General features: G+C 40.3%; 1 protein-coding gene across 3 annotated transcripts in view; it reads left to right on the forward strand.

The window, feature by feature from the left end:
* Window positions 1–313: 313 nt before the first annotated feature.
* LOC124595045 (ATP-binding cassette sub-family A member 7-like) overlaps window positions 314–21,025 on the forward strand; it is a 610,990-nt gene continuing 590,278 nt past the window's right edge. For all 3 annotated transcript variants that reach the window (XR_006978174.1, XR_006978175.1, XM_047133608.1), the window contains exon 1: window positions 314–458. The gene's annotated coding sequence lies outside the window, so the exon portion shown is untranslated. The remainder of the gene's footprint in view (window positions 459–21,025) is intronic.

Below are 21,025 nucleotides of genomic sequence, written 5' to 3' on the forward strand. Positions count from 1 at the left end.
GCTGTCTTCATTACATTGCCACTTGTCATGATCGCAACTGGTGTAAAGTCGACTGTACAAATACCCTTAAGGCCTTAACTTTATAAGATAGTTGTTGAGAAAATAATTTAATACTAAACATTTTTATTTATACTATTTTCTATTGAAATTTCTAGTAAAATTTTCATCAGGCTTTTCAGAATGAAAGCAACTTTTTGTTTACGATTGCGTTGTAGTCCTTGTTTCAGATAGTGAAATGTATATGTTACCTATCCTGTAACTGTGTAATACTATTGGCACGTGCGACGAGTGGTGGGGCAGTGTCGAACTCAAATTCCTGTCAGAAACATGCGGATGTTTGAAATAAAATTGTAGATGACACCATACAAGGAAACGTCATTAATGTTCCTATAAAAAATGAAAAATTCTACTTGTCGGACCCTACCCAGCTGAATAAGGCTCTGTACGAGGCACATTCTGTGAGTTAATAGGCTATATTCAATAATCAATAGGGCTCGATGTGTTTTGCTGCAGCTGTCCCTTTCACGAATAGCTACGTAACAAAATATTGACACGGTGTAAGCTTGTGGCTTTTTAAAAGTATTATTATGTATGATTTGTTTCAAGTGTATTACTGTCACTTGGTGGTGCTCTCACTAGGTTGAATGATGCTAATTACTTGCGTGCCCGTCATATGATTTTCCGTGCCGGAATGAACTGTTTCTTTCCTAAATAGTAGTAGGAGTAGAAGCCTGTGACATGTTGTAATCAAAGGAATATTGTGTAGAGAATGACAATTTGCTTTTTGTTCTTGGATGCCCGGTTAGTATTACAGACGTATCAAATTCCGTTGTTAAGTAATGTCACCCGTTTAGATAGCGTGCATCAACTGAGGAAACTGCACATTCTGAAATAACACCAACGGGGAGGTTATGGTTATCGCAGATCATCATATACAAATAAACGGCGAGTTTCAGTATCTCAGTGGTAGTTCAGCATGCACATAGATTTGACATTAGGCCTATATCTTATATTAACGATTTCAGATTGTCTTTTAGAGTTATTTATTTGTACCATTCCTCACTAGATGTTCTCCCCGTATTCGTCAACCTTAATAAGTATTAATAACTCATATTTTGCAGTGAGGTCAAAAGGGAAAAATCACTTATATGACCACTGTGACTTCTTAACTTTGTCTTGTAGTAGCCCATGTGCCGTTATGGCATGATCTAAGTTTTAGAATAGGTTAGCATTCTTGAAATAATGTGTACTAAACAAACCTTCAGTTGAAAATCTCATTCATAATATACTGATCACTCCTGTTATTTGGTGTGGGGTATATAGTCTCTTATAAATTGTGAAAATTGATTCAGTGCTTCAACAAATGTTTTAGATTACTTAATAAATTTATCTTCTGTATGGATGTGAATTATTTTCGTTATAGTTCTTTCCAAAGATATAAACAATAACTGACACATGAGCAATACAAACTGTTTTAGCTTTTAAGTTATTGCTGTATTGATTGATAGTAGCTGAAGAACTGACTCTTCCTTGTTGATGGTTACTTGATTGTGACATTTTACTTTGCTCTTGTTGTGGACTTGGTTTTCCTTGTCATGGAGATCATAAACTAGTATTTACTAATATTATTAAACACAAATGTGACATTTCATCATTGCAATTACTATTTTCGCTATTTTTCACATATAAGCAGTTGAGGAAATAGTGTTTCCTTCTAGATCACTACTACTGATTTCATTTATTGCTGTACGGGTTATATATGTGGAAGTTCAGAGGATCTAAATTTCTTTGGGTTAGTTCTGTTTGAGATATGTCAAGATTTGTTGTCCTACCATTGTGTACTGACAGTGTTCAACATGAGACTTGTGTAGTGTGTGGAAGAATTAGGAACTTAACAGTATTTTGTTGGTAGGGATGTAGCAGATAATATTGCCCATACAGAAATTATGTAAAGATTACTATATACTCTGCAAGAGGAAAATTCAGAGTATAATAATATTCAGCAATTGCTGAAAAGTTCCCTATGTACTGCAATTGTTTATTCACCTTGCAAAGAATTTTGCGAAAATCCTTAGGGATGTGCAGTAATAAAGTTTAAATACTGTAGCCATTGTGTGTGTCTCAGCACAGTGAGAAAAAGTAATGTAGGCCTATAGAAAGTTTAGTATGCTTCATTTGATTCTTCTATAATGTACATCAATTTTATAAGAGCTATTTAGTCACTTCCCATGGCATTTTTTTGTTATAGATGATGCAGGCCTACAATATAAGCACCAAAATACTTGAAGAGTTCTCTCTAATGTCCTTCTGTACTTCTGAATTTGTCTTGCAGTATGTTAGGAAAAGAATGACATATATGGAATTTATTTATCCAACATTAGACCATTCAGAACAAAAATATCAAACATGTCCAACACATTACATAAATATTATATACATGTATTTAAAGTGTGAACAAAGTGGGATGGAGTTAGGTGAGAATAGCTCAATAAATCAGAAATACACCTTGGACTATGCTGGGGATCAGTCTGTTACCACAAACTGTGTTTTGTATTTGCTTTCATTGGCTTCACCAACTCCCTGCCAAATTTTCACCTTCTAATCTAACAAAGACCTTCGGCTAGGTTACGTACAAGTTTATTACTAGAAATTATCACATACTAGCAATAAATTGTGTATTAGTGTGTTCATTAGTTGACTGTCGAGGGGCAGCAGCCTTTTCAGTAGTTGCAAGGGCAACAGTCTGGATGATTGACTGATCTGGTCTTGTAACAATAACCAAAACGGCCTTGCTGTGCTGGTACTGCGAACGGCTGAAAGCAAGGGGAAACTACAGCCGTAATTTTGCCCGAGGGCATGCGCCTTTACTGTATGATTAAATGATAATGGCGTCCTCTTGGGTAAAATATTCCGGAGGTAAAATAGTCCCCCACTCGGATCTCCGGGCGGGGACTACTCAGGAGGATGTCATTATCAGGAGAAAGAAAACTAGCGTTCTACGGATCGGAGCGTGGAATGTCAGATTCCTTAATCGGGCAGGTAGGTTAGAAAATTTAAAAAGGGAAATGGATAGGTTAAAGTTAGATATAGTGGGAATTAGTGAAGTTCGGTGGCAGGAGGAACAAGACTTCTGGTCAGGTGACTACAGGGTTATAAACACAAAATCAAATAGGGGTAATGCAGGAGTAGGTTTAATAATGAATAGGAAAATAGGAATGCGGGTAAGCTACTACAAACAGCATAGTGAACGCATTATTGTGGCCAAGATAGATACGAAGCCCACACCTACTACAGTAGTACAAGTTTATATGCCAACTAGCTCTGCAGATGATGAAGAAATTGAAGAAATGTATGATGAAATAAAAGAAATTATTCAGATTGTGAAGGGAGACGAAAATTTAATAGTCATGGGTGACTGGAATTCGAGTGTAGGAAAAGGGAGAGAAGGAAACGTAGTAGGTGAATATGGATTGGGGCTAAGAAATGAAAGAGGAAGCCGCCTGGTAGAATTTTGCACAGAGCACAACATAATCATAGCTAACACTTGGTTTAAGAATCGTGAAAGAAGGTTGTATACATGGAAGAACCCTGGAGATACTAAAAGGTATCAGATAGATTATATAATGGTAAGACAGAGATTTAGGAAACGGGTTTTAAATTGTAAGACATTTCCAGGGGCAGATGTGGACTCTGACCACAATCTATTGGTTATGACAAGTAGATTAAAACTGAAGAAACTGCAAAAAGGTGGGAATTTGAGGAGATGGGACCTGGATAAACTGAAAGAACCAGAGTTTCAGGGAGAGCATAAGGGAACAATTGACAGGAATGGGGGAAAGAAATACAGTAGAAGAAGAATGGGCAGCTTTGAGGGATGAAGTAGCGAAGGCAGCAGAGGATCAAGTAGGTAAAAAGACGAAGGCTAGTAGGAATCCTTGGGTAACAGAAGAAATATTGAATTTAATTGATGAAAGGAGAAAATATAAAAATGGAGTAAATGAAGCAGGCAAAAAGGAATACAACCGTCTCAAAAATGAGATCGACAGGAAGTGCAAAATGGCTAAGCAGGGATGGCTAGAGGATAAATGTGAGGATGTAGAGGCCTATCTCACTAGGGGTAAGATAGATACTGCCTACAGGAAAATTAAAGAGACCTTTGGAGATAAGAGAACGACTTGTATGAATATCAAGAGCTCAGATGGCAACCCAGTTCTAAGCAAAGAAGGGAAAGCAGAAAGGTGGAAGGAGTATATAAAGGGTCTATACAAGGGCGATGTACTTGAGGACAATATTATGGAAATGGAAGAGGATGTAGATGAAGATGAAATGGGAGATATGATATTGCGTGAAGAGTTTGACAGAGCACTGAAAGGCCTGAGTCGAAACAAGACCCCCGGAGTAGACAACATTCCATTGAAACTACTGACGGCCTTGGGAGAGCCAGTCCTGACAAAACTCTACCATCTGGTGAGCAAGATGTATGAAACAGGCGAAATACCCTCAGACTTCAAGAAGAATATAATAATACCAATCCCAAAGAAAGCAGGTGTTGACTGATGTGAAAATTACCGAACTATCAGTTTAATAAGTCACAGCTGCAAAATACTAACACGAATTCTTTACAGACGAATGGAAAAACTAGTAGAAGCCAACCTCGGGGAAGACCAGTTTGGATTCCGTAGAAACACTGGAACACGTGAGGCAATACTGACCTTACGACTTATCTTAGAAGAAAGATTAAGGAAAGGCAAACCTACATTTCTAGCATTTGTAGACTTAGAGAAACCTTTTGACAATGTTGACTGGAGTACTCTCTTTCAAATTCTAAAGGTGGCAGGAGTAAAATTCAGGGAGCGAAAGGCTATTTACAATTTGTACAGAAACCAGATGGCAGTTATAAGAGTCGAGGGACATGAAAGGGAAGCAGTGGTTGGGAAGGGAGTAAGACAGGGTTGTAGCCTCTCCCCGATGTTATTCAATCTGTATATTGAGCAAGCAGTAAAGGAAACAAAAGAAAAATTCGGAGTAGGTATTAAAATCCATGGAGAAGAAATAAAAACTTTGAGGTTCGCCGATGACATTGTAATCCTTTCAGAGACAGCAAAGGACTTGGAAGAGCAGTTGAACGGAATGGATGGTGTCTTGAAGGGAGAACATCAACATGAACATCAACAAAAGCAAAACAAGGGTAATGGAATGTAGTCTAATTAAGTTGGGTGATGCTGAGGGAATTAGATTAGGAAATGAGACACTTAAAGTAGTAAAGGAGTTTTGCTGTTTGGGGAGCAAAATAACTGATGATGGTCGAAGTAGAGAGGATATAAAATGTAGACTGGCAATGGCAAGGAAAGCGTTTCTGAAGAAGAGAAATTTGCTAAGATCGAGTATAGATGTAAGTGTCAGGAAGTCATTTCTGAAAGTATTTGTATGGAGTGTAGCCATGTATGGAAGTGAAACGTGGACGATAAATAGTTTGGACAAGAAGAAAATAGAAGCTTTCGAAATGTGGTGCTACAGAAGAATGCTGAAGATTAGATGGGTAGATCACATAACTAATGAGGAGGTATTGAATAGGATTGGGGAGAAGAGAAGTTTGTGGCACAACTTGACCAGAAGAAGGGATCGGTTGGTAGGACATGTTCTGAGGCATCAAGGGGTCACCAATTTAGTATTGGGGGGCAGTGTGGAGGGTAAAAATCATAGAGGGAGACCAAGAGATGAATACACTAAGCAGAATCAGAAGGATGTAGGTTGCAGTAGGTACTGGGAGATGAAAAAGCTTGCTCAGGATAGAGTAGCATGGAGAGCTGCATCAAACCAGTCTCAGGACTGAAGACCACAACAACAACAACAACAATAGTTGACTGTCAAGTTTTTTGAGTTACTGAGATTTATGTAGTTGTAATTTTTACATTTATTTAGCAAATGAACCATTAATTTGCACTGGTAACATTTTGTCGAGTAATTGGCTTGGCTGTAGATTTTCGTAATTGTCGTCAATGAATAAATCTATTTTTCATTATTAGGCCGTCTCTCATATTTTTGAGGGTGTTACACGATTTGCCGTAAAGACATCTACTTAAGGAAAGTAATACTGATTTCAAACAAAATGTTAATGCGATTTAAAAAAAGAGAGAGTGAGTGAGTTAGTATGAGTGCATTGTTCTACCTACCTTATTGAATCCATATTTGATATTGTGTTAGCCTGAGGTAAATTTGGGGCAGAAAAATCGGAAGTAATTAATAGGCAACCTCAGGAATATGAATTTTTGTCAACTAACTTTTCTTTTCATATAGTTGTATGTATTTTGAATCAAACTATTTTTCTATCATGTTTACAGGAACATTGGTTTAGAAAAGTCTCTAATAATGATGTATATTATTTTGTTTCATCAACTTCTAATTTAATTTCCTGTTGTGCCTGTGCATCAACAATAGCTTAAATTTTCTGCAGATTTACCAGCTGACATTGTTCTTTAAGCAAGAAATAAAATTTCGACACCATTAGAGTGGCAGAGAACGGAATTGTGCCAGCTGGAGTGGCCGAGCGGTTCTAAGCGCTTCAGTCTGGAGCCGCGCGACCACTGCAGTTGCAGGTTTGAATCCTGCCTCAGGCATGGATGTGTGTGATGTCCTTAGGTTAGGTAGGTTTAAGTAGTTCTAAGTGCTAGGGGACTGATGACCTCAGATGTTAAGTCCCCTAGTGCTCAGAGCCAGAACGGAATTGCAACAACATAAAAAAGTTTTCATGTGCTTTGGGGTAGTTTTCAGACAGCATACAAAATAAATTTTATTTATTTCAAGGAGAAAGTGTCAACTGTAAAAAAAGAAAGGTATTCAGACACAGAGGATCAACTATTATGAGTGAATACAAATGTGATTGGAAGTCCCAACGTATCAGAAATGTTACCAGGAAATATGATCAAAGGACAGACTTATTTCCTTATCTGTAAGGGTAAGGAGATGGAACAGTTGGAAGGAAGCCAGTTATTCGAGATGAAGAAGTGGATATAACAACAGTCACTGAATTGTGTGGCCAAATGGGGTTTTGTACTAACAAAAGATGTGAAAGACACTATAAAAATTCGACGGCCTGCATTTACCAGTAATGAGATTGGGTGTAAAACTTTAAGAAACACTGTAATGTAACATTGAAGAAACGAGAGCTCTCGTAGCAAACTAGAAGACGTGTTCTAAATGATCCATTCATAACTTACAGCTCTTATGGTTTAGTTGAAGATGAAATGGAGGGACGTTGTATAAAAGATGATCCCAGATGTATTTATAATTTGATTAAACCATTTTCTGCCTAGACCCATGTAAAACAAGTGAACGACCTAATGGAAATTGAAATGATGTTTTTAGAGTGGTTAGGAGAGAGTAGATATATGTAGCTGGTCATAAACAGAACAAGTGGAAATTATTACAGAATCTTTCTTGTTGTTTGAGCCAATAAAGATGAAGTTGATTGACCTGTTTAATATTGAAATTAGTGGTGATGTAAAACAACTCTACAGTTATGTCAAAAAGTTTCAGAGGGTGCTCTTCAAAGTTTAGGAACACGAAATTGTGTTGTTTCTGAAATATTATTTGTGTTTTAAACATCCATATTGTTTAACACTTATTATTTCATGGTTGTCTAATAAATACCACATTACATGAGCTAATTTCTATGTGGGTCTCTTTTCCAGTGACAGTTTGACTTTAGACACAGAATTGTTGTCATTTAAAACGGGTTGTAGCATATGCCCAAGGACTATATGACTTTCCTGCAACATGGGTAAAGGTATCATATCTGATTCCACAATATGTAGTATGGAGAAACTAAGCATGTCATATGATTACACTTTGTTTTTGCAAGTAACAGCTGAGTATGGTGGTTCTGTCATTTAAGGCAATGGACTCTGCACTCAGGAGGAGTGGGGTTCAAGTTGCCATCATATTTAGGTTTCCCCCAAGTAATTTAGGACATTGCTAAGATGCTTCCTTTATAAAAGGGCACAGCCTATTTTCTCCTCCATCCTTCTTCAATATTAGCTTATGCTCCGTCTCTAATGAGTTATTTCTCAATAGGACAATAAACTCTAATATTGCTCCCTCCCTCCCTCCCTCCCTCCCTCTCTCTCCCTCCTCCCCATCCATCCCTCCCGCTCTGCCTCCCTCCAAACTACAGGTATGTTCAAAATTTGGCATCAACACATGTTGGAAACCCAGACTCTGCATTAATGAACATAAGTAGAACACATAAAGGTTAACCAACATATATTCCTGGTATGAATGAAGAAGCAATTACTGTATTGCAGGAATATTTGCCTGTATGTGAAATTGACCCATGCAGTGAGGTAACAGTGGAATTGGATGTTAAATTATCATTCAAAATAGCAAAAAAAAAAAAAAAAAAAAAATTCTGGATTGTGATTTGTGCAAATATGTTTTTCTGTAAAAGTAGTCAGCAGGAATGAAGGCCCTTCAATTACCTATTTTGGCAATGGCCGTACTATGGTAAGCACTTGTGCTGTCACTGCAGATAGTAATAGTGTTTCAACTTTTGATAGATGGCGAAGTTGACAAGAAAAAACTAATGACAAAAAAAGATAAAATCAGTCCTCAATGTGCAACATTTATGCTCGGATCCTGCAGTGACTGAAGTGATAATAGCTCCTTTTCTCACCAGTGTAACAGAACAAACCTTTAACCCAACATTGGCTACTTTTCTGTAGTAACTGTCTAATCTCAAAACAAATGCGAAACATCTGGAGGACAACCAAAGTAATTGCAATAGTTAGTGCAAAACGACCCACCTTTTTTTTTAAAAATAATTTTCTCTTCTCTTCTTTGTGCTGCTTGAATAAGATATTTGAAAGAATACTGCTGAACTACTTGAATCCAATAGTTGATCTCAAGGTCCTCTCACATCAGGCAGGTTTCAGAAAGAGTAGAAACTCCATGGCACATTTTACCAAGCTGCTCCCCCATACTGAAGATAACTTTGACAGGCATTTGGTAATGCAGCCAGTATTTTTCAACTTGCAACACATGATGGAGTGCAGCATAACATCATGCATCAGAAACTGTGTTACGTAATCTTGGACTTCAAATTTGCAAGTTTAAAAGGTCCTCTCCTTCAGAATTGAATATTTTTTGTGAATTTACGAGGCAGAAGTAGAATCTTCATAACAATGCTCTGCTGTGAGTAAATATATTGTTACCTACCTTACTCAACATGTATCGTAGTGACAAACTCCAGCTCCCACTGACAAAAGTTCTATATGTCAGATGAGCATAAACTATCTGTGCAGCTGAAGAATTTTGAAAAATTAGAGGAACTTCTTACAAAACAAATTTTGATTTTTTATTAATGCTATAAGAAAAATACATAGAAACCTAGTCTATACAGAATGCTAATACACACCTTTTGCCTATAATATAAAAAAAAGGTAACAGATATTGTAATTTGAACTACATACTAACACTATGTGTTCATGAAACAGAAAGTAGGTACTCGAAACAGTATTATAAGAAACTTGCAGGCAACACACATGGTTCACACAAAGTAAAATTACATACATCAGCACTTTCCTGTTCACTTGCTTCATCTGCTTGAGATTCTCATTCGCAGGTTTCAGGCTGTTACAATCTGCTGCTTTGTCAAAGAGACGTATGTTAGTGAATTTTCCTACTTGCAGGTTGTATCACTGCTAGAATGATTCTCTAGTCACCTATGGGCCACTCATATACTTTTCTTACTGTGTTGGGCACCTGAAGCCCCAACAGATGGCATTTAGTTTCGTGGTGGGCAATGGTCATAATGTTCTGCCTCGTCAGTATATATGAACATGAAAACATGCGTTACGAGGAGAAAACATAATTTATACAGAACAAGTGCTGTCATGGTCGGGGACGACACTTGAACCCTATGCCCGTTCACAATGGTAACGACACTACTAGCCACACGGAAAATGATTTAAATCCAAATAGAGGTGTTTTGCAGGATATGCTTCCTGCAACCACTCTAGAAGGAAAACAAAGACAGAGGATGAGATGGGCAATTGAAGTTAACCGACACCTCATGTTCTGTTATTACCAAGCAACAAACTTAGGAACCAACACAACTGGATACAGATCACAAGTATACACAAAATTTGTTACCAGATACCCAGAATTAAAATTTTTAACAGAACGATGACTAGCTGATCAGATTCGTGTAATAATAAAAAATAACAGGATACCCCAGTCAGAATTAGAAAACATCAAACAACAAGTACAACAAATACTGGAACAAAATAATGTGCAATCAGAAGAAGAAGAAAATACAGTAATGGACTCAAACACCCCAGAGCAAACAAACAACGAACACCACGCATCAATTAAACAATCAGAGGAAAATGAAATCTTAAGGCAGCCACCAGAACAAGCACAAATAGAACACGAAGTGACACACATGTTAGATATAGAAGAAAAAATTTCAGCTGACATATATAGAATACAAAGACACAAATACAGACATTAGACCATTCTTGCATAGACCACCAAATAACCCACAAGTCGAAACAACAATAACAACTATCAACACAATCATACACAACAAAATAAATGAAAATACAACTATGGAAGAGTTAAAACTACTGGTTTATATAGGAGCACTCACTACACTAAATATACACACTAGGCAGAGATCAGAACAAACCAACACACAGAAGAAACCCACAAAACCAGCATGGCAACACAGGCCACAGATCAGAATAGAAAAACTGAGAAAAGACATCAGACAGCTAACACAATTTATAAGAAATTAAATATCAGACAAAAAACGAAAAAGGTTAGGTAAAATCTCACAACAAGAAATGATAGAGCAATTAGATGAAAAGAAGCAGAAATTACAAGCAATGGCCAAATGACTTAGAAGATACAAAAAAAAGTGAAAATAGAAGGAAACAATACCAAACATTCAACACAAACCAAAAGAAATTTTATCAGACAATAGATAACACACACATTAAAATAGACAACCCACCAAACATAACAGACATGGAACACTTCTGAAGCAACATATGGTCAAATCCGGTACAGCATAACAGGCATGCACGGAGGATACACGCAGAAACAGACACATACAAGATAATACCACAAATGCCTGAAGTGATGATTTTGCAACATGAAGTTACCGGAGCAATTAATTCTACGCACAATTGGAAAGCCCCTGGAAAAGATAAAATAGCAAACTTCTGGCTAAAGTAGTTCACCTGAACACTATCACATCTAACTAAATTATTTAACAGTTACATTGCAGACCCATACACATTCCCTGATACACTCACACATGGAATAACTTATCTGAAACCTAAAGATCAAGCAGACACAGCAAACCCAGCAAAATATTGCCCGATAACATGCCTACCACCAATATACTAAATATTAACTTCAGTCATTACACAGAAATTAATGACACATACAACACAGAACAAAATTATAAATGAAGAACAAAAAGGCTGTTGCAAAGGAGCACGAGGATGTAAAGAGCAACTGATAATAGATGCAGAGGTGACATATCAAGCTAAAGCTAAACAAAGGTCGTACACTACGCATACATTGATTACCGAAAAGCTTTTGATAGTGTACCCCACTCATGGTTACTACATATATTGGAAATATACAAAGTAGATCCTAAATTGATACAGTTCCTAAACATAGTAATGAAAAATTGGAAAACCACACTTAATATCCAGACAAATTCAAATAATATCACATCACAGCCAATACAGATTAAGCGTGGAATATACGAAGGAGACTCATTAAGTCCTTTCTGGTTTTGCCTTGCTCTGAACCCACTATCCAACTTGCTAAATAATACAAATTATGGATACAATATTACTGGCACATACCAACACAAAATCACACATTTGCTATACGTGGATGATCTAAAACTATTGGTAGCAACAACTCAACCAATTACTAAAGATAACAGAAGTATTCAGCAATGATATAAATATGGCTTTTGGAATGGACAAATGTAAAAAAAATAGCATAGTCAAGGGAAAACACACTAAACAAGATTACATATTGGATAACCACAGCAACTGCATAGAAGCGATGGAAAAAACAGATGCCTATAAATATCTAGGATACAGACAAAAAATAGGAATAGATAATACAAATATTAAAGAAGAACTAAAAGAAAAATATAGACAAAGACTAACAAAAATATTGAAAACAGAATTGACAGCAAGAAACAGGACAAGAGCTATAAATACCTATGCTATACCAATATTGACCTACTCATTCGGAGTAGTGAAATGGAGTAACACAGAAGTAGAAGCACTCGATACACTTACACGATCACAATGCCACAAATATAGAATACATCACATACATTCAGCAACAGAAAGATTCACATTAAGCAGAAAGGAAGGAGGAAGGGGATTTATCGACATAAAAAACCTACGTTATGGACAGGTAGACAATTTAAGAAAATTCTTTATAGAACGAGCAGAAACTAGCAAAATACACAAAGCAATCATTCATATAAATACGTTGGCTACACCATTGCAATTTCATAACCACTTCTACAACCCTTTAGATCACATAATATCAACAGATACGAAGAAAGAAAAATGCAAAAAGAAAACACTACATGGCAAGCACCCGTATCATCTAACACAGCCACATATCGATCAAAACGCATCCAACACATGGCTAAGAAAAGGCAATATATACAGTGAGATGGAAGGATTCATGATTGCAATACAGCATCAAACAATAAACACCAGATATTACAGCAAACATATTATTAAAGATCCCAATACCACAACAGATAAATGCAGACTTTGCAAACAACAAATAGAAACAGTAGATCACATCACAAGCGGATGTACAATACTAGCAAATACAGAATACCCCAGAAGACATGACAACGTAGCAAAAATAATACATCAACAACATGCCATACAACATAAACTAATAAAACAACACGTTCCCACATACAAGTATGCACCACAAAATGTACTGGAGAATGATTAATACAAATTATACTGGAACAGAACCATTATAACAGATAAAGCACCACCACATAAAAAACCTGACATCATACTCACCAATAAAAAGAAGAAATTAACACAACTAATTGAAATATCCATACCCAATACAACAAATATACAGAAGAAAACAGGAGAAAAAATTGAAAAATACATCCAACTGGCTGAGGAAGTCAAGGACATGTGGCATCAGGATAAAGTTGACATCATACCAATTATACTATCAACTACAGGAGTCATACCACACAATATCCACCAGTACATAAACGCAATACAGCTACATCCAAACGTATATATACAACTACCGAAATCTGTAATTATTGATACATGTTCAATTACCCGAAAGTTCCTAAATGCAATGTAACATATACGGTACAGTTAAAAGGAAGTCACACTTGATCAAGGTCCGCGTCACTTTCCATTTTTAACCAGACGTAACGTCTGAGATAGGAAAGAAAAATAATAATAAAGATTATATGTAGGTGTACATACTACTTGTAAAACCTACATGAATAATGAGTTACATATATTTGATCTAAATGATTAATGGAAAATCTCATATAAGATGTGAAACAAATACTAACAAAGAGATAGAGGGGCTGGCCAGTACTTACCTCAGCTCAGTACAGCCGATAGATACACATAAAACAGAACTGAAAATTTACATTCCTAGCTTTCGGAACTTTGTTCCTTCATCAGGGAGGAGAGAGGGGAAAAAAGGGAAGAAGGGAAAGTGGATTCAGTTACTCACAACCCAGGTTATGAAGCAACAGGGAAAGGTAAACAGGGAGGGTAGCAAGGATGGAGGCATGGTTGTCAGAGGGAAGCCAAAGATATCCTACTGTAAGTACTGTGCCAGCTTCAAACCAAAGAGGATGCATACAGAAGTAAAGTATAAAGATAAACACAACTATGTAGGATGAAAAGATGCGTGAATGGCTAAAGAGGAAAGGGAAAGAGGAGAAGACTGAAGAGTGAATGGGAGTGAGGTTGTTTAACGTAGGTTCAGTCCAGGGGGATGGCGGGATGAAAGGATGTGTTGGAGTGCAAGTTCCCATCTCCGCAGTTCAGAGGGACTGGTGTTGGGTGGGAGAAGCCAAATGGCACATACGGTGTAGCAGGTTCCTAGGTCCCTAGAATTATGCTGGAGGGCATGCTCCGCTACTGGGTATTGGGCATCTCCTAGGCGGACAGTTCGTCTGTGTCCGTTCATTCGCTCAGCCAGTTTGGTTGTTGTCATGCCGATGTAAAAGGCTGTGCAGTGCAGGCATGTCAGTTGATAAATGACATGTGTAGTTTCACACGTAGCCCTGCCTTGAATTGTGTATGTTTTACCAGTAGCGGGGCTGGAGTAGGTGGTTGTGGGCGGATGCATGGGGCAGGTTTTGCAGCGGGGTCGGTTACAGGGGTAGGAACCGCTGGGTAGAGAAGGTAGTCTGGGAATATTGTAGGGTTTAACAAGGATGTTATGGAGGTTAGGGGGGCGACGAAAGGCAACTCTGGGTGGTGTGGGGAGAATTTTGTCAAGGGATGATCTCATTTCAGGGGTTGACTTGAGAAAGTCATATCCCTGGCGGAGTAATTTGTTGATGTTTGATGTTTTCGAGGCCAGGATAATATTGGGTGACAAGGGGGATGCTTCTGTGTGGTCTGGGGGTAGGAACATTGTTGTTGGACGGGGAGGAATGTATTGCTCGGGAAATCTGTTTGTGGACAAGGTCTGCAGGATAGTTGCGGGAGAGGAAAGCACTGGTCCGGTTATTGGTGTAGTTGTTGAGGGATTCGTCACTGGAGCAGATACGTTTGCCACGAATACCTAGGCTGTAGGGAAGGGAGCGTTTGATGTGGAAAGGATGGCAGCTATCAAAGTGAAGGTACTGTTGTTTGTTTGTGGGTTTGATATGGACAGAGGTGTGGATGTGAGCTTCAACAAGATGAAGGTCAACATCCAGGAAGGTGGCTTGGGTTTTGGAGAAGGACCAGGTGAAATTCAGATTCGAATTCAGATTTCCTCCATAACCAAAAATATACTCTGTGAATATATAAGTGATTAGGATTTCTGTGAGCCAACAGATTCAATTAAATTGTAAAAAAACATTTATCAAATACAACATTATACACAAATATCAATAAACTTAGGATTATAATAATATGTATGCTGTTATCTGGAGATCCTTCAGGCAGGGATATAGTATTCATGTTCAAGAATGTATGAGTAATCACTAAAGAAGCCATTAGTTTAATTCCTCTTACTGATTACTTCATACTCACTGTTTATGTTACATACACACAACCTAATTTTTTGTTCATGCTATTGTACAGATAACTTTCATGTCTTAACAATGGCATGTCTACTAAACACCATCATATCTGTGCTGTTGTTTCATTCTCCATATTGACATACTTATTGCTCATTGATCAGTGCCAATTAGAGCTGGCCAGTGGAACCACTTGGCCTGTGAACAACAGAAAGTTTTTCAGTAGTCCATTCCCCCTGGTTAACTCCAGTAAGATTGTTGTAGGCAACAAGCAATTAGAGCAGGGAGTCATTTGACCAAAGCAAAGCTGTCTGTCAGGTGCCGAGTTATGGAATAGTGTCTTCTAAATGATTAAATAAAAGTAAAAAAACAAATCATGCATATTTGATGACATAGAATAACACTATATGCAGAGGTACATGGACAACATTTTCTCTGAGAACACTATTACATTTGTATTCATACAATATAATATGCACTGTGGCATGTATTCCATGTTGAACAGAGTCACTTAATTCTAAGGGTGGAAGAGGCATGCCCAGTAAAACACTGTAGGGTTGAAACCAACCTTGAAGATGACACCTTTACTTTTTGTTGTGGACACTAAACATCAGTTATGCAACAGAAGTTTTAAAAAGAAGTAAAGCAAAAATAAATTATGTTTGTTTGTGGGAGTTGTTATACACGAGTCCCTCCTGCGGGCCCTGTGGGTTGTAATAGATCTGAGGTATTCCTGCTTGTTGTAAGAGGCAACTAAAAGGAGTCTCTCACATTTCAGCCTTTACGTGATGGTCCCCTATAAAGTTTGACCTGCGTTTTTCAAAATTTTCCTCTTGATGGGGACTCCTTTGTCTCAGTGAAGCCACAGTTCTTTGTAGAGTATTTAGAGGACAAGTTTGAGGAGTGGAGGGATTGTCCAAAATGCGGTCAGGGTCAGTTTTGATAAAAATGGCATCCTCTGCCCAGTCATGGGCATTATTCGCTTGTGATAATCTGGGGAATATTTCCGTTTCCACCTCGCCTCATACGAGCTTAAATATGGTCCGGGGATTATATTCCACAGGGACCTACTTTTTCAGTCTGACAACGAGCTGTGCACCAACTTAGGGTGACGAGGAGTTCATTTCATCTGATGTGTCCATCAGTGTCTGAGGCATAATCAGGTAGCCACCGGTGTCTTCATCTTGGCCTTCAAGGGTGTCACATTACTCGAGAAGGTCAAGGTGATGGTCTGCAGCTGTGATGTTAACCCATACAGCCTTCCCCCAATGTGGTGCTTTAAGTGCTGGGAGTTCAGCCACATGTCTTCCCGATGCACTTCCAGCATCACATGTCGAGATCGTGGACGTCCATCCCATCCCAATACTCCATGTGCTTCGCCTCCCATCTATGTCAACTGCATAGAGCATCATTCCCCTTGCTCACCAAACTGCAGGATTTTACAGCAAGAAATGAGAAGCATGGAATACAAGACGGTGGACCGACTGACCTACACTGGGGCCAACAGGAAATTTGAGCACCTACATCCTGTGGCTATGACCTTATCTTATGCCGCCACTATAAGAACAGTTGTAGCCTCATCGGTTCCACAAGTTCCAGTCGGCTCTCGGAGCCGTGAGACTACACCTGCCCCCTTGATGGTGGGGGGGGGGGGCTCCCTTTTGGTCCCGCACGACCTACCTTGGGAGCACTGCCCCCCCCCCCCCTCTCCACCAATTGGGGACACCAGTCCCCACTTTTCAGCCAGAGAAGCATAAGTATTCTTTGGCTCATCTCGCTAGGGAGTCCCTTGGGTTACTCCCTTGCTAGGCTTCTGCTAATGGGAAAGATGACGCCCACCAGTGGCTGAAGTGCCCAAAAGCAGCTGGTTGTAGGGCTTCAAAACCCTCAGTCCCGGAGACTGAATCAGTGAAGCCCTTCCCTCCCAGCCAAAGAAACCCAAGGATTAGCGAGAATAGTCCAAAACGAAGACCCCTAAGACCAAGGAAATTGTGGTGGCACCCACACCACCGCTACCTACAAGTTTGCGTGTGGGGATAAGGTGGAGATTCTAGCAGCCTCTGAGGATCTAGATCTCACCAGACCCTCAGACCCAATGGATATAGACTGCTCAGGCAATAAGTTGGTGGCAGCATGTGACCCTGAGGTGTAAACTGCCTCATTGAATGTTCCATGCTTTCTCAGTCTCTCGATGATGTCATCCTCCAGTGGAATTGTGGCAGTTTTTTCCACTGCCTGGCTGAGCTACAGCAACTGTTAAGCTTTACGCTTACTTTCTGAAGCCCTCCAGGAAACCTGTTTCCCGTCAATGCGGACTCCTGCTCTTTGCAGCTACAGGGGATATTACAAGAACTGTAGCGAATGTAATAGTGTTAGGTGGAGTTTGCGTTTGTCTTGAACTCGGTATGTAGTGAACCTGTGGCCCTTCAAACTCCTCTTGAAGGTGTGGCTGTCAGGATACAGATGATGCTGGGAACAACTTTCTACAATGTAATCTCCCTCCAGATGGTGTGGTACCCCTGAACATATTGACTGCATTGATTGGCAACTCCCTAAACCTTTCCTACTTTTGGGAGATTTTGTTGCCCATAACCCCTTGGGGGGTGGCACCGTGCTTACTGGCCAATGCAGAGATGTTGAAACTTCGCTGTCTCAGTTTGACCTATGCTTCTTAAATACTGGGGCAGCCACACATTTCAGTGTGGCTAATGGTAGTTATTGGCCATTGATTTATCAATTTGCAGCCCAGGACTCCTCTCATCTATCCACTGGAGAGCACATAATGACCTGTGTGGTAGTGACCACTTCTCCATCTTCCTGTCTCTGCCCCAGTGTCAGGCCCACAGATGCCCATCCATATGGGGTTTAAACAAGGCAGACTGGGAAACTTTCACCTCTTTGGTCACCGTTGAGTCTCCCCCACACTAACATTGATGTGATGGTTGAGCAGGTGACTACAACAATTGTTACTGCTGCAGAAAACGTGATCCCTTGCCCTTTAGGATGGTCCCAGCGAAAAGCGGTCCCTTGGTGGTTGCCAGAATTCGCTGAGGCAATTAAAGAGCATTGGTGAGCTCTACAGTGGCATAAGCGGCACCCTTCCTTGGAGCACCTCATAGCTTTTAAGCGGCTCCATGCCTGCATTCACCAGCTTTTCAAAAGGGGGAAGCAGGAGTGTTGGGAGAGAGACGTGTTGACCATTGGGTGCCATATGTCACCTTGCCAAGTCTGGACCAATATCAGATGTCTTTTTCGGTTCCAGACCCCAACAGGTATCCCTGGCATCAACATCAATGCTGTGTTGTCTACCAAAGCAAACTTGATTGCCGAGCACTTTGCTGAGTACTATGCTCGAGCCTCTGCGTCGGAGAACTACCACCCCCCACCCCCACCCCCAGCCTTTCACACCCTCAAACGGTGGATGGAAAGGGAAGTCCTCTTGTTCACTACACGTCACAGTGAACCATATAATGCCCCATTTACAGAGTGGTAGCTCCTCAGTGCTCTTGCACGTTGCCCCGACACAGCTCCCAGGCCAGATCGGATCCAGTCAGATGATTAAACATCTCTCATCTGACTAAAAGTGACATCTCGTCATGATCTTCAACCAGATCTGGTGTGATGGTGCCTTGACATCGCAACAACAGGAGAGCACCATCATTCCTGTGCTTAAACCCGTTAAAAACCGGCTTGATGTGGATAGCTATTGGCCCATTAGCCTCACCAACGTTTTTTGTAAGCTGCAGGAATGTATGGTGTGTTGGCGGGTGGGTTGGGTCCTGGAGTCATGTGGCCTACTGGCTCCATATCAAGGTGGCTTCCGCCAGGGTCACTCTACCGCTGATAATCTAGTTTCCCTCGAGTCTGTGATTTTTTTATTTTTATTTTTTATTTTTACGAAGAGCCTATAACACAACCTGGTGACATAATATCCTTGCCACATTGTACGAGTGGGGTCTCTGAGGCCTGCTCCTGATTTTTATCCACAATTTCCTGACACTTCGTACTTTCCGTGTCCAGGTTGGTGTCTCTCATAGTTTTCCCCCACATCTGGGAGAATGGGGTCCTGCAGGGCTCCATATTGAATGTGTCTCTATTTTTAGTGGCCATTAAGGGTTTAGCAGCAGCAGCTGTAGGGCCGTCCATATCTCTTTCTGTATGCAAACGACTTCAGCAATTCATACTGCTCCACCAGTGCTGGTGTTGTTGAGCTGCGCCTACAGGGAGTTATCAGTCATGGGCTCTAGCCCACGGTTTCCAGTTTTTGGCCGCAAAGTCATGTGTTAAGCACTTCTATCGGCATCATACCGTTCATCCGGAACCAGAACTTTACCTTAATGATGATCCCCCCACTGTAGCGGAGACGTATCGATTCTTAGGACTGGTTTTCGATGCCCTATTGATTTGCCTTCCTCAGCTTCGTCAGCTTAAGCAGAAGTGCTGGGGGCCCTCAATGCCATCTGCTGCCTGAGCAACACCAATTGGGGTGCAAATTGTTGTACGCTGCTGCAGCTCTACAGAGTCTTTATTCAATCCCACCTTGACTATGGGAGTGTGGTTTATGGTTTGGCGGCACCCTCAGCGTTGCGTTTACTCGACCCAGTACACCACTGTGGCGTTTGCCTAGCAATAGGAACTTTTAGGAAGAGTCCGGTGACCAGCGTCCTGTTGGAGGCCGGAGTCAACTCCATTGTGGCTCCGATGTGCGCAACTACTTGCCAGTTATGTTGCACACATTTGTAGTTCTCCTGAGCATCCGATTTACTGTCTCCTTTTCCCACCTGCTTCAGTTCATCACCCGCATCGGCAGCCCAATTCAGGGCTCATGATTGTGGTTTGCATGTGATCCCTTCTCTCCAAACTGGTGTCCTTCCCTTTACCACTTCTACTTGAGGTCCATTCATGTACACCTTCATGGTGTACACCTCTGCCAAAGCTTCGTTTGGGCATTTTGCATGGCGCTAAGGACTCCGTTTACCCTGCCGCTCTCCACTGTCACTTCCTCGCGGTTCTTGATGTGTTCTGGGGCTCTGAAGTAGTTTACGCCGATGGCTGATGGTAATGTCGGCTTTGTCTACTCCCACAGAGACCATATTGAACTGCATTCCTTGCGCGCTGGCTGCAATGTATTCACTGCAGAGCTAGTGGCCATATCTCGTGCACTTCAGTACATCTGTTCCTGTTCTGGTGAGTCATTTCTTCTCTGTTCTGACTGCCTGAGGAGCTTACAAGCTATCGACCAGTGCTACTCTTGCGATCCTTTGGTAGCTAAAATCCAAGAGTCCATCTCTGCCGTGGAATGTTCCAGTTGTTCAGTGGTGTTTGTGTGGACCCCAGGACACATCAGAATCCCTGGCAATGAACTTTTTGACAGGCTGGACAAACAGGCTACACGGAAACTGCTCCTGAAGATGGGCGCCTCTGAAACTGACCTGCGTTTTATCTTATGCCGCAAGGTTTTTCGGCTTTGGGAGACGGAGTGGCGGAACAGTATGCACAACAAACTGCATGTCATTAAGGAGACTGTGAATGTGTGGAACTCTTCTCTGTGGGATTCTTGCAGGGAATCAGTTTTCCTTTGTCGTCTCCGCATTGGCCATACGTGGTTACCTCCTCCGTTGCAAGGACCAGCCTCAGTGTTGCTGTCCATTGTAGTGCGCGTTGTCCTTCTGTATTTCTTCTGGTTCTTCCTTTCACCTGTTATTGTGCTGTACGTCTTCTCTGTTTTCTTCTTTC

The sequence above is a fragment of the Schistocerca americana genome, chromosome 2 (genome assembly GCF_021461395.2).
Source record: "Schistocerca americana isolate TAMUIC-IGC-003095 chromosome 2, iqSchAmer2.1, whole genome shotgun sequence".
NCBI lineage: Eukaryota > Metazoa > Arthropoda > Insecta > Orthoptera > Acrididae > Schistocerca > Schistocerca americana.